This window comes from Pantherophis guttatus, chromosome 1 (genome assembly GCF_059756535.1).
Source record: "Pantherophis guttatus breed Tessera chromosome 1, ASM5975653v1, whole genome shotgun sequence".
NCBI lineage: Eukaryota > Metazoa > Chordata > Lepidosauria > Squamata > Colubridae > Pantherophis > Pantherophis guttatus.
The window spans coordinates 293,532,704-293,547,435 of record NC_142063.1 but is presented as its reverse complement, the minus strand read 5'-3'; positions in this window follow the sequence as shown (position 1 = coordinate 293,547,435).

Genomic DNA, 14,732 nt, shown 5'->3' with positions numbered 1-14,732 from the left:
TGTATGGAAAAGCCATGAATCTTATTTCAATACTAGTGATGAGATGACATCTTCCACTGCACTAGAGGGCAGTGAAATAATTTATGGGGAATAAGGCAGTTTATCTGATACACATCACTTAGTCTTTCAACACTTCCCTACTGTGTGCTCACTGGTCTGCCTGGCACCTGCTTTCAACCCACTCAAAATGTTGCAATGCAGTAGTGACAGTTTTAATAGACATTACATGAACAGAATGAAGCAGGTACACAGCTTGTTTTTAGTGATTAGGTGCAGTTGCTTCTTCAGTCACTGGACTTTCCCAATGGATTGAAACAAGCAAAGGAATCTAGGTTGGTTGAGTCAAGTAAGCATCAAACAAATATTTTTGCTTGTTGCTGACTTGATTCAACCTGCAATAGAATGACCGGTGTTTATGGAGGGGTGGGGGAAGAGAAAGAAGATTGTCACCACAATTTCCCCCTTTCTATATTATCCACTTCCTGAAAGCTTTGGTAGATAAGACAGAGCCCAATTGTTATCTTTTTAGACAAAGAAAATGCCAGGCTAATGTCTCTGCAGACTGTTTTCTGTAGAGTGCTTCCGAAAAGTCCCATTTTTCCTGGTCATCATCCCCTTATCTAAGAGGACTTGTCTAAATAAGGATTTTATTTTTGGAGGCAGCAGATTTTTTTTTTTTTTACTCAGTCCTTGTATTGCAGACAAGATTTTCTTCTGGCACAAACTGTGTGATTCTCCCTAATTTGTTTGTGTCTGTACACGTGTGTGTATGCAGTGTAAATACCACTGTCCAAATATTAGAAATGAGTAAGCTTGGAACAAAGTCAGAATAAGAAGTAAGAAGCCGACACATTAATCAGCTTTTGGGTTATAACTCCCTCCTCCCAGGACAGCTAAACTTTCTTCCTTCTCAGAAAGTTGGTGGGTCAGACTCTCTGGGCTTAAGTCCACCTAGTATTTAGTTGATGTTGGGTAAAAGATCAGGCAAATCATTAACTTATCTATAAAACATACTGAGAAGGTACCTCCCTAGGAAAGTACCAAGTGCATCCTGCACAGGCTTTTTTTATTTATTTATTAAGAGGACCAGGCAGAGAGAAGGAGCTGTAAAAGAGATCCTGAAAACAGGTTGGAAGAGCATCTGCACTCAAAAGGGGTTAGCACATTCCAGAAAAATGGAATGTCTCTGTAGCTATTCTTCTCTTTTTTCATAACAATTGCTGGCACTTATTTTTCTCAACTAATGTCAACTGCCTTAATGTAATCCTTCTATGGGTTCTTATCTCTCTATCACATTATTATTGGCAAGGCAAAGAATCTTTAACTGCCCAAATATTTTCATCAGTAACTCTAGGTTTTTATAATGTTCAATGCTTGAAACCAAAATCCTCTTGCAGTAAAGGTTACATTATTTTTTCCTACATTCTCCCCCACCTCCGCAATTGAAATGGTGGCATACAGACATCCCGAAGCAAAAAGAAAGAGCAGATGCCATTGTACTGTTTGCTTTGATCTACTGAAATTTAGTTTATTATATGAATGGACTTCAGCACTTGCAACCTTCATAGCTGTATGAAAGAGAGATAGTACAGAGCAGATAGGAAACATTTTAAATGAAAGGTGACTGGAACATAATGTCAAATGGGACATGGGGAATTCTGGGAGTTGAAAGCCACATGGCTTAAAGTTCCAACACTGAGAAATACTGGTATAAAACAAGACTTATCTGAATGGATCAGTTTGTGGGGTTGATTGGCTTAAGTTGTCTACTGCAGCTTTCTTCAGTCTAGTACCCTTGTTGAAAATCTGAGCAAAATATTCTCCTGAAGTCACATTTCATGCACAACATAAGTGAACTGCCTGTAGGTAATAATTCAGGAAGCAGGGGTGAAGATGTGAGCATCAAAGTCATTTACTGTTTTTTTTCCCTTGTTCCTTCCTTTCTTCTTTTACATTTCATCTTCTCTTGCTGTGTATATTTAATTATTGTTTCTAGCTGAGGAAAAATTCTGATCACAGTCTGAAAGTTAGAGCTTCATTAACAAATACCTTCTTAGCTCCGGTCAAATGTTTTATTTTGTCATTTATGACAAAGCTATCTTCCAGTTTGAACAGGTGCATTGATTCAGCCTCAAGGCTACTTTTGTTTTGCACATAACTTACTATATACACAATGCCCCTCAATGTTTCTAAGGGAGGAGTAGCACCAGGCTTATCTGAGCTCTGCAGAACAATGTTGACTGCCTCCCTCAAACTTGTCAATATGCACAGTTAAGAGATGCTTGTAAGAATTCCCATGCACAAACTGGAAAAATACGAGTATTAATAAAGCCTCATCTTAGAATGTGGTGTTTTTTAAATCACAGGTTATAGTTGCCTAGAGCTTCTGCAAAGCAAATGAGGCAAGGAAAACATTTCAACTAGGAAGTAATAAATTTTCTTTGTTGTCTCCAGTTATTGTTATGAGATAAAGGAGAAGAGTTATTACTATATTTTTAAAAAACAGTCAGAGCTCTACAGCTCTCCCCAAAAAGTCTCCCAAAACAGAGTTGATTTGCAATCAATAATTGCAATCAATAACAAAAATAGTTTCTGATTTGCAATCAATAACAAAAATAGTTTCTGTCAGCAGGCTTCAAAACAAAATGAGATGCCATAGAATATTTACTTGAAATCCTGCCTGGCCTCCAAGAACCTTAAGTAGCTTTGAAGCACTACCCTTTCCCCCATGTTCACAATAACAACCCAGTGAGGTAGTTTAAGCTGAGAGAGAATGATTGGCCCAAAGGTCAGCAGCAAGCTCTATGGCTGACTGGAGATTTGAACAAATGCCATTAAAAAAAAAAAATCTCCAGCTTTCTTTATCCGTTCACTTTCATTTTGCTGAATAAAAAATTGTTTTCAGCTTTTTTTTTCCAGAAGGGAATGTTGATAAATGTTTGTAAGTGAAATGTGGTATTTTTATGCACAATTTAATTAGAAGATAACCAAAAGGATGCTCTATTTTTCATTTTGCAATCATTTCTCCAGCTTTCTGCAGCATATGTGGCTTCTCAGTTCTCCTCCTACAGGGGGGAATTCTTTCCATTGGATTTTTCAGATTGGGAAATGTAAACAGCCAGGAAGAATTTAGCATGATGGAAAGACTTAGCCCTTTTCACACAAACCTTAGCATTTAACAATGCTAACACATTCCAATATCTTCAGCACTGGGCTAATGTAAATGCATTGCCTTATTATTACCAACAATAGCCATTGGGTACAAAAGTAGGGATGCAGTGGCTCAGTGGCTAAGACGCTGAGCTTGTCGATTGAAAGGTTGGCAATTCAGCGGTTCGAATCCCTAGTGCTGCGTAATGGGGCGAGCTCCCATTACTTGTCCCAGTTTCTGCCAACCTAGCAGTTCGAAAGCACGTAAAAAATGCAAGTAGAAAAATAGGGACCATCTTTGGTGGGAAGGTAACAGCGTTCTGTGCGCATTTGGCATTTAATCCAGTGGTGGGTTGCTACCGGTTTGCAATGGTTCGTGTGTACTGTTGGCGGAAATTTAGCCAAGGTCACTGAACTGGTAGCGATGGCCAGCTGGCCACACCCCCAAACCAGTCCCCCAGTTGCCGCTCACTTGCCCCGGCTGCCATGTTTGCACACACGCATCTCATTGCCTTACAAGTCCAATGGGATGTGCATGCGCGAAGAACATGGCGATGAAGGGAGCAGTTTTTTCCGCTGGTACTTTTACTCTCGGCTTCTCAGCGCTCTTAAAGTCAATCTTGAAGAGCTGGAAGATGTTTCCTTAAATCGCCGCCAAACTCATTGTTGGAAGCATCAGGCTAGCCCATGAATATACGAGAAGTCTTGGGCAAAGTTCTTCCAAAGTTCAGCCAAGTCTTCTCCTTCTTCTTGGCCTTAACATGTGTGAGCAAACACGCACACCATGAGGTGTGCGCGCCATGAAGTGTGTGCAACTGTGCATGTTTGCTCTGTGATATGGGGCCGAGAAAGTTTTGCTCTTGGCTTCTTGGCGGTCTTAAAGTCGATCTTGAAGAGCTGGAAGACGTTTCCTTAGATTGCTGCCAAACTCATTGTTGGGAGCATCAGGCTAGCCCCTGAACATACGAGAAGTCTTGGGCAAAGCTCTTCCAAAGTTCAGCCAAGTCTTCTCCTCCTTCTCGGCCTTGTATCACAGAGCAAACATGCACAGTCACACACACTTCATGGTGTGCATGTTTGGTCACACACGTTAAACCGAGAAGGAGAAGAAGACTTGGCCAAACTTTGGAAGAACTTTGCCCAAGACTTCTTGTATATTCAGGGGCTAGCCTAATGCTCCCAACAATGAGTTTGGCTGTGATCTAAGGAATGTCTTCCAGCTCTTCAAGATCAACTTTAAGAGTGCCGAGAAGCCGAGAGCAAAAGTAGCGGCAGCGGGGGCGATGGGCATGTGTGTGTGTCCCTCCGCAAGGACTTGGAAGCAGACACCACACCTCTGAGGAAAAGAGGAGGCGGTGAAGCCCTGGGTGTCACCCAGGAGGGGACTGCGGAGGGACATGTCACATGCCCCTGTTGCCCTCACCGCCACTACTTTTGCTCTTGGCTTCTTGGCGTGATGTCTGCCTCCCTTCACACTCCTTGCGCACACTGAGAATGCTGAACCGGAGCGGGAAAGGACGCCCAGGAGCAAGAGCTCATGAAGTTGGCCACTGTGGGGTGAACGCCTTGGCTTCCCCTCTTGCTCCTCACAGTCGCCCTGAGCTGAGCCAGTGCGGTTCTTTACTTGAGCAGCCCCGACGACCACAGCAGCAACAAGCAGCGCCGCAACAGCAAGGTACAGTAAGATTTGGGAGCACAGAAATTGTTCAGTAAAAAATAGTGCATCTCCAAGGGGTTTCTGGCAAAAAACAAAAAAGCCACCCCAAAACAAAACCCAGGCTTGCAGCAACAGTTTGGAGCTTGTTAAACGTTCCTCCGCCCCAGCCATGCATTTTCCAGTCCAGGCTGCTCGGCAGGCAGGTTCAGCAGGCATCCTCGGCAGGCAGGCTTTTATTTTGTCAGGGGGGGAGGTACATAGGAAATCACCCTGTCTCTGCAGTATCAGTCATGGGACTGAGTGGACATGGCCAACTCAATGTTACTCACAGCAAAGTGCCGCCTCATCTTGCCGTGAGTGATGTTGACTTGGCCACGCCCACTCAGTCACATCACCACCAAGCTATTCCAACTCAGTCATATGACCACCAAGCCATGCCCACCAAAAAGGCATGTCCACAGAACCGGTAGTAACAAATTTTGGAACCCACCCCTGGTTTAGTCATGCCGGCCACATGACCACGGAGACGTCTTCGGACAGCGCTGGCTCTTCAGCTTTGAAATGGAGATGAGCACCATCCCTAGAGTCGGGAACGACTAGCATATATGTGCAAGGGAAACCTTTACCTTTACAAACTATGATTTCTTGAAAATTATTAATTGTGTGCCATGATATCATGATGCAAACTGCAGATTATCCTACTTGCATCCTAATGTCACATTCCAACATCTTTGTCCACATAAAGATTCAAGTTTAATTATTTGGACCCCATGTGTAGCACCTTAATGCTGATTGGTGGCTTCTCTTATTAAATGTGTTTAGTGAAAGTGGATCGACTGTTTTTTCTATTTAATAAGTGGAATTTTAAATCCTCTGTATTCACTGAATTTGAATTCTGATTAGTATTAACCAGAAACAGAAGTAATTTTCCATTCCTATATTACACTTAATTAAAGGAGTGACTGAATAGAAGAAGTCTGGAACAGGGAACCAAATATACCAGTATGTTCTCACATTAATTAGATTGAATGCTTTAAAGTGTTGTGTAAACAGACTCATAGAATATTACAAAATAATATATCATCATGGTGCGCACAGTACTACAATGAAGATCATATCATTAACATAGTAATTATGATTATCAAATATTTTTTCACAATCCTTTGTAAATAGTCTGTGTCTGCTCTGAACTTAATCTGCTATCATCTACAAGGGCTCCTAGTATTAACAACATAGGATGCACACACAATTAAAATGTTCATACCACACAAAATTAAAATATCCATTCATGTTATAAAATATGAATGTATTTAAATTGTGTGGTAATTTTTTAAAAATTAAAATCAATTAACAGATAAGTGAAACCATCGTACAATCATACAACAGCACCACTACATAAATATCCATGGGAAAGATGATAGAGTCTGGCTATTTATTTATTTTTTTCCTATCCTCTCTTTCAAATATCTCCAGAGCATCTTCTGAGAATTAGAACACTTTCCAGGTCCCCTTGCCTTTTTCAAATCTCTTTTAAACGTTAATTTTCAGTATGTCAGTTTATTACTATCTTTTTAGTGTTGTTTGCTTTTGGAAAACAAAATCTCATTGCATTGACCAAAAAACCCATATTTTCTTAGGTCTGGAGTATTTCTTTAAAAGCTTTCTAAGATTATACATTTTGGAGGGAAATGATGTGTACTGAGTCTTACCGTTATATTTATCACCTGTAGCCTTTTCTGGGCAAGACATGCCTTATTTCAGTGACTCTGGCAATGTTTTTATCTAGAATGGAATTTATTTATTTCTTAAATGTATTTGCCGCTTACTTTGCCATGGGGCTACTCTGGGAAGCTTACAACAATAAAAAGGAAGAAATTAAAAGAGTGTAAGCAAAACTGAAGTAAAGTGACAGAACAATAAACAATGAAAAAGAAAGCAAGAATACATCAGTATGATAAAATGGGTAACATGGATGTCTGTAATGTTCTCTCGGAACTACCTTTGAGGATACATGTAGACTGGAATAATATTAGTGCTTATAGGATTTTTACATATTACACCTAAACTATGCCTGTTGGGAGGGATGCGGTAGCTCAGTGGCTAAGACGCTGAACTTGTCAATCGAAAGGTCGGCAATTCAGCGTTTTGAATCCCTAGTGCTGCGTAACGGGGTGAGCTCCCATTACTCTTCCCAGCTTCTGCCAACCTAGCAGTTTGAAAGCATGTAAAAAATGCAAGTAGAAAAATAGGGACCACCTTTGGTTGGAAGGTAACAGCTTTCCTGCGCCTTTGGCGTTTAGTCATGCCGGCCATATGACCACGGAGATGTCTTCGGACAGCGCTGGATCTTCGGCTTTGAAACGGAGATGAGCACTGCCCCCTAGAGTTGGGAACGACTAGCATATTTGTGCGAGGGGAACCTTTATCTTTATGCCTGTTGTACAGAGTACACGATTAAACTTCCAAAGAAATGAAACCAAGAAAAAGGTACTGTTCAGTGGGCTTGCCCAGGCAAAAGAAAAAGAAACTGACAGTTTTAATAGCTAAATCAGCCCTCAGATCATCTGAAAAAAACTGATTCATTTCTGTCCTCACATGGCTGCTGGTTTTCAGCAGAAAGAGGAATATGTTGTGACTAAGCTCATGTTCTTCTCTCCTTCCAGGTCCATGCAACCTTATTTTCTGGAATATTTTTGTCACGTGTCTAGACTGCCTGCACTGGAGGGCAAAACTAGGAGATACTGTAAACCAAACTGGGGCCATTTCCTGCCTAATTTATATTGCTGATATTGGACTGGTCCCAAACCATTGTGGGTTTTGAAAACTGAAAACTCCACACTGGGAGCCATACTGCCCATGAATGACAGCCACCAGATGCGTACAAAGCTTGTGCTGCAATGGCCCTCCCTCTGTTGAATATTCTTCTCAGAGCAATTATCTGTGGGTTTATAAAATAATCCTGTATTTTTAAAAAATAAAATTCCTCTTAGCTTTTGAATGTGTTCTACGCACTGTATAGAGCACTTTTAGCTTCTGCTCTTGTTTTAATTTCTTGGTTTCGTTGATTTATTAAACACCATGGCAGAAGTCAGAGATACACTCTGGCACCAACTATGGTATGTATATCATAGAGCTTAAAATCCCAAATCAGAGAAGGACCTTTACCCAATTAGTAAAATTCTTCTTTCAGCATTTTTGGCTGGAACATAGAACTCCCCACCCCCAACTCATTACCAGTATATCCTTGCAACTCTGTAGATACTACAGAAACTATTACCAGTTTCTTACGGAACCTTGAAACACACTAATTATCCCATTCCAAAACAGGATACAGCAATCAACAATATAAGCAATTTCTACTTTCTGACATCAGCCCTGAGATAACACACACGGTTGCCAGGTTTTGTGTGGCAGCATGCAAAATCAGGTAAAGAATAATTAAGAGCAATTGAACCTGTCTGAGTAATGGATACAGTAGTCAGAAGTGGCTTAAGCTGAGCATTAACAATTGCCTTGGGGTATATGTGCCATGTTAGCTATTATACTATATTTTTCTTAGATATAACAGGGATCTGTAAGAAATTATAATTCTTAAATCCCTTTTGGATAATTTTAGTTTTTATTTTTGAATACATGTATTTGAAATGTATGTATGTATGTATGTATTTGTATTTTATACCATTTCAAAGTTTATATTAGCCAAATAGCTAATTTTAATTTGTTTCCTCCTTCCTGCATATAAGTAGCCTGAGCAAACCCTTTAGCATATTTTGATTTAATGTTCTCTTTTACCTAATTTTTTTAATTGTACTTTTCTTAACTATCCTGACACTATCAATTTACTTTTGGATATTATTTTGGATACCAATTCTCTTATGATGGTTAATGACTGCAATAAAGTTAAGTAATAAAGATTTATTAAATAATATTGCATCACTTTAATATAAGTTGATTAAAAAAAAACTACTAGCTATATCCCCATCTCTCTTTTGGGTGGTGAAGGTTGCATTCACATAACTCTTCTAATTTATCTCAATAACTTTCCTGTAATAAATAGGCTGAGAGATAGTATTACTTCCTGATCCTAATCCCAGAGTCACTTTAGTTGATCATGTTGTTATTTAGCTGTTTTATTAGTTAGCTTGCAGACCATATTGGAAGGATGAAAAGGTGAAACTTAAGTAAACAGAAATTATCATAATACATATTGGTAGTTGTTATATAATATCTCTCTTGCAAAATGGTCTTTACAACATATAGATCAGATCCAGCAGAAGGCAAGAACAAGTTTATTGCCTCTTGCTCTGTTTGAGTCAACAGACTCAGTGATGGGAGTGAGGTTGGGGGAAAGAACTGCAACTTTCTGTTTCTTTGATCATCTTTTGACTGGCTAATGCAGTATAAATCTACTTTGGTATTCTACTTATGAACTAGGTGCACAATCACACATAGGGACGTATGGCCCCCTATCATATAAAGAAATGGAGTTTAAAAATCTCTGTCTGTTTCTACAAACATGTTATGTCTGTATATGGCTACTTCTGTTCCAATCTTTGGGTGAGGGAGAGGGGACAGTACAGAGAGGTAATAGTCATCAGGCATTTGTGGCTAATTTCACATCAAATGTGTAACCACTCAAGGAAACAACTGCCAGTCACACAGCATGTTAAATGAGGTTTTAAGTCTTGCTTTTAGTACTAAACATAGACTATTTAGTTTATTTAGGCTTTAGGGCATTGTACAAACTAAAAAATGGATTGATTCAACAGTCATGTGCACGGCCGGATTTTCCTATAGGCTAACTAGGCTTCAGCCTAGGGCCTCAAGATCAAGAGGGGCCTACATTCAAATTGTTAGCAAAATTAAAATTACACTTTCACTATAGGTGAAAGGGCCTCATAAGTGGAATAGCCTAGGGCCTCTTTTCATCTAAATCCGGCCCTGGTCATGTGAATGCAGCCACAGTGTTCCTTACATCTAGGACATTACCCAACAGAATTTGAAGTATTCTCTTCTTGCTGATTCAGAATAGAAGCCTTTTCCAACTTAGTTTTTTGAAGATGTTTCATGTGACTGTCCTTTCTGTATACAAATATAAAAGCACAACTAGCCCAAGGCATAAACAATCCTGAGATATCAATGTATGTTTCTTAGAAGCAAGTCTTATTTAATTTTATGAGTCATAAAGCTTATTCATCTGTACCTCTAATTAGAACTTGAAGAATTGTTATTTAAAGATTGTACACGATTATATTTTCCCCCTTTCCCAGGATATAATTGAGGACCCCTAACTTTGTGTTCATTTGATCTGATGTTAAAATGATGTTTTCCAACTCCTCTTGACACAAGCTTTCTCTGGTGTGATTCTAGGGGCTTCATTAGTAGTATGGTGCGCAGGGGCTCCAATTTGCCCAGCTTCTATTGACTGCTTCTGGCTACAGTGTACACATGTTGGTTTAAGCTGCTGGACAGATGTACCACCAGGAATGGTGTAGCAGAAGCAAAATCCCTGGAGAGACTAATAAAGTAACAAATATAGAGATAGATAGATAGATAAATAGATAGATAGATAGTTGGGTGGATGGATGAATAGATGATTGATAGATAGATGATAGATAGCTAGATAGCTAGATAGAGAGATAGTTGGGTGGATGAATGGATGGATGGATGGATGAATAGATGATAGATAGATAGATAGATAGATAGATAGATAGATAGATAGATAGATAGAGGAAGCTCTTTAAAAATGGGAGAGATTCCTACAGTTACCTAAAAGGTGACAATTATGATGATCACGCAGTCAACATGAGATTCACTGGCAATGGAGAAAGAGTGCCAGGTCCGTGATTTGCAGTCTCCCATAATTCAGGACCAGCCCACCATACCATAAGGAGAGCAGTTGCTGGCTCTTTTTCTTGCCCCGATGGCAGAACTGCTCGTGGGAGGGTGATGCGTGCAATTACTGTTCCATAACTTGCCGCACATGCTCTGGCTTATTGTTGAAGCTAAATAGAAACTGACTATAGAGTGAGAGAACACTCTGTTGTTTTTATATTTGTGTATATCTCAGGGAAGGAAAACACATTCAACTGGTTGTCTGGATCAGCTCATAATCTCCCCCCAGCCTATGCTAAACTATTATTTAGTTTTTTATACAAGATTCTTATAGTATTCCCCACGTGATTAGTTTGACATAATAAAATCCCATTACTGTCAAGCGCTGAACATTATTTGCTATCATAAATTGTGAAGGCAGATTAAATGAAATAATTTGTGGGGTTAAAACAGGGTCGGCATAACTTGTGCCTCTCACTAGACCTCAGACGTAGCACCCAGAATACTTCCAAAATTGTTTCAAATTATAATTTCTTGCAAGTGAACAGAATATTAGGAAATAATTATATAAAAATGGTTGTAACTCTATTTGTATGTCAGCAGGATAATGTTCCAAAACTTGAAAGAACAGGATCAAGTTTGGTATCGGGAAATAAGCCAGAAAAAGAAAGGTTGAAAATGGCTCAGATCAAGGAAGTGCTGGAGAACATCATTTCAAGAAAATTCTCCCTGCAATGCTTCTCCATGCAAGAGCCAGCTGGGCAGCAGCTGAGAACAATACAGGCTGTTCCATTCCAAGCCTCTCCCTCTTGATCACATAACCCTTACTGAAGCATACTCAGCCCACCTTGTGTTCTTAGTGAACACATGCATACAAATATGCAACATGAGTTGTGGTGGCGCAGTGGTTAGAATGCAGTATTGCAGGCTACTTCTGCTAACTGCTGGCTGCCAGCAGTTTGGCAGTTTGGGTCTCACTGCCTCAAGGTTGACTCAGCCTTCCATCCTTCCGAGGTTGGTAAAATGAGGACCCAGATTGCTGGGGGCAATATGCTGACTCTGTAAACCGCTTAGAGAGGGCTGTAAAGCACTGTGAAGTGGTATATAAGTCTAAGTGCTATTGCTATGAGGCAAGAGCAGAAAGACACTCATGCAAATATGCAATCTGTTATATCATTCAATATACTCAACAATGAACTAAAGGGCCACCATCAGTGAGTTGTTGGACAGTATTACTTGGTCTGTTGTGTGGTCTGTTTGGGTGGTTTGGGGAATTGTGGCGGGTGGGAGTGTGTTTGGGGATTGTTATGTGTGTTGGACCTGGTCTTCGGGTGTTAAGTGAATTTTGTTGTATGGGTATACTGTGTATACATGTACAATGACAATAAAATTATTATTATTATCATTACAATATAAGCACCTTCTTTGTGGGGGTTTTGCAGCCCACGTGGTATCCTAGTCATCTTATTCTAAACTAGGGGTGCCAAACTCAATTTCATTGAGGGCTGCATCAGGATTGTGTTTGACCTTGGAGGGCCGGGGTGTTGGTGGGCGTGCCTGGGGGTGTGGGCATGGGCGTGGTTGGGGTAATGGCCAGGATGGGCATGATAGCACTTTGCCAGCCAAAACGGGGTGCGTTTACAAAATGAGGGCTTTGCTTTGTGACATCCAGATCCAGCAAGCAAGGGGTGTGAACTGCACAGAAAATACACTTTTGTTTGGTTATGAAGAAATATCCTCAAAGTCAGATGTAAACTAAATTCACAGCAAACAGCAAATGTATACAATGTATACAATGTATGCTCCAGGTAAAGACGATTTATTTTAGGATGAGTAACCACAGTTTGCATGTTGGAGGTTCCTAAAGGAGTGCTGGGAAACTCTGTATTTTAAATAACATTTGAGGAAGAGGTGCAGAATAGCTCTTCTCTGCCTGAGGCTGTAGAGACCCAGCACCAATCAAAACACTTTTTGTGAAGCAACTGATCAACACTGACAGGGTAAGCCACTAGTATAGAAAAATAAGAGCAAACTCCCCTCCCTTCAAGTACTGATGATGTTACCTAGTTTGGTAATGAAACATCTGCAAGAAAACCATCAAGCTCAGAGAGCACCAAGGACCCCACAGTTCAACCTTGACCTACAAATATTCTCTTCTATTGATAAACATTTTTGGTTAGAGGGACTCAGAGTCTGCCTTATATAAGATGGCTCCCACTTTTGATATATCTAAATTTTGATATGATTTCTGTAAATAAGGAATGTAGAATTATAATGGCTGAGTCTTTGATCCTTCATACATCAAAAAAATACAAAGCTAAGGGATAAACAAATAAAAACAGATTTGAAAAAAGAAAAGGCTCAGGAAAGAAGAAGAGTGAAAGTGTAAGAAAGAGGAAAAGAAGGAAAACTGAAAAAGAATGACTTCCAACTTTCTTTGGTATAGATATAAGTAAAAAAAATATCACTCTTATTCTAAGATTAACATTTGTCTACCTTATTTCCATAAACCCATATCCAATCATCAAAGCTCCAGATCAACTTTTAATTTCAGTTTCTCATAAAAAGTCCAGTAATGGTTCATATTGCTTTAATCACTATTTATTAAGGAAACCACAGCTGATTTTTTAAATTTATTTTGTCGAGTACATATTAGATAATATATATAAGCATGAATTGCATACATAAAATGAATACAATTAAAGGGAACATTAGGACAGGGACGGTAGGCACACTGGTGCTCTTATGCACGCCTGCCTTGCGGGCTGGAACTAAGCACCCCGCAGGATGGATATGGCCCACAGGCCTTGAGTTTGACACCTGTTCTAAACAGAATGAAAAACTTATTTTTGTTCAGAAATGATAATAATGGACTACATAATTTAGCTAGATTTTCTTCAGTCATTTTCTTCCATTGCCATTATTTATATTAACCAGTTGTCTTTTTATCTGGTGTACTTAGATTCATTCTCCCGATTTTTTTCTTGTGACCTGCTTTGGAACATTCCTAGTATTGAGTTCATGTTAGAAAATTGTTATTTTTTGTAAAAGCAAAAGCTTTGTGAAATGGTATGACTATTTTTCAAAAAATATGTATGAAGGCTGTATTTTTCAAAGTACATATTGTCGATTAACCATGAAAAAGAATGGTTTTACTTTAACAATCTCAAGTTCATGTATATTAGTAATATATGGCTATATTAAAAAGTCACTCTGTGTGAGTTGGGTGACTATATAAATCTGTTAATACCTTAATTAATTAAAAAGGAAGCTGCATCAAATGTTATTTATTCAGGGAGATTCTTTTCCACCTCTACCTACATCCTTTCAAAATCTGTGACAAAAAGCCTTCAAAAGTGCTAAGTTAAGTCTGGGAGAAAAGCACCAAAAAGAAAATAGAGAAATTGACAGTATGGTAATAGAGTTATTTTATTGGACAGAAGCCATTCAGTGTAGGCCAAAGATCCCATCATTAAAACATCATTGTCAGTGTAAATTATCTTAGGCCATACAAAGCTGAAGGCCAGTTCAAACAAATCAGAAGGCTAATAAAAATACTGATGTAAAAGAAGATATCTGAATAATATTTATTCCAAGGGGAGGAAAAGGAAACTTTGTTATAGAAAATACTGAAATCCACTTCAAATTAAAATTATATAAATTTACACATAATGTAACATAATGAAATTTAATATTTTTAATGACACTTTTTATTAGTGACCTTGTTATCTACAAATATGTTATACATATTGTGGTCTAGCAAGAATCCTAAAAAATTCCTTTTTAAATTCAAAACCTCTCTCTTTTTGTATGTGCATATAAATACAAAAGGGTAATATTTCTGCACTGTCCCCTCTATTGAGAGACTTTGACCCCTTCTTGTGGATGACCCCGACACTAAAGAGAGATAGCTCCTGGGACTGACATTATTTCTATACCAATTTATTACTTGGGATACTTTGCATGCTACAAACTCCAAGTTTAATCAGAACTTAGGAAATAATCTTAGCTCTCTCTTTCCCTTTCCCATCTTTATTTGTCTCCTGCCAGAGAATGGTCCAGTGTTTGCCAAGAGAAAAAAAAATCCCTC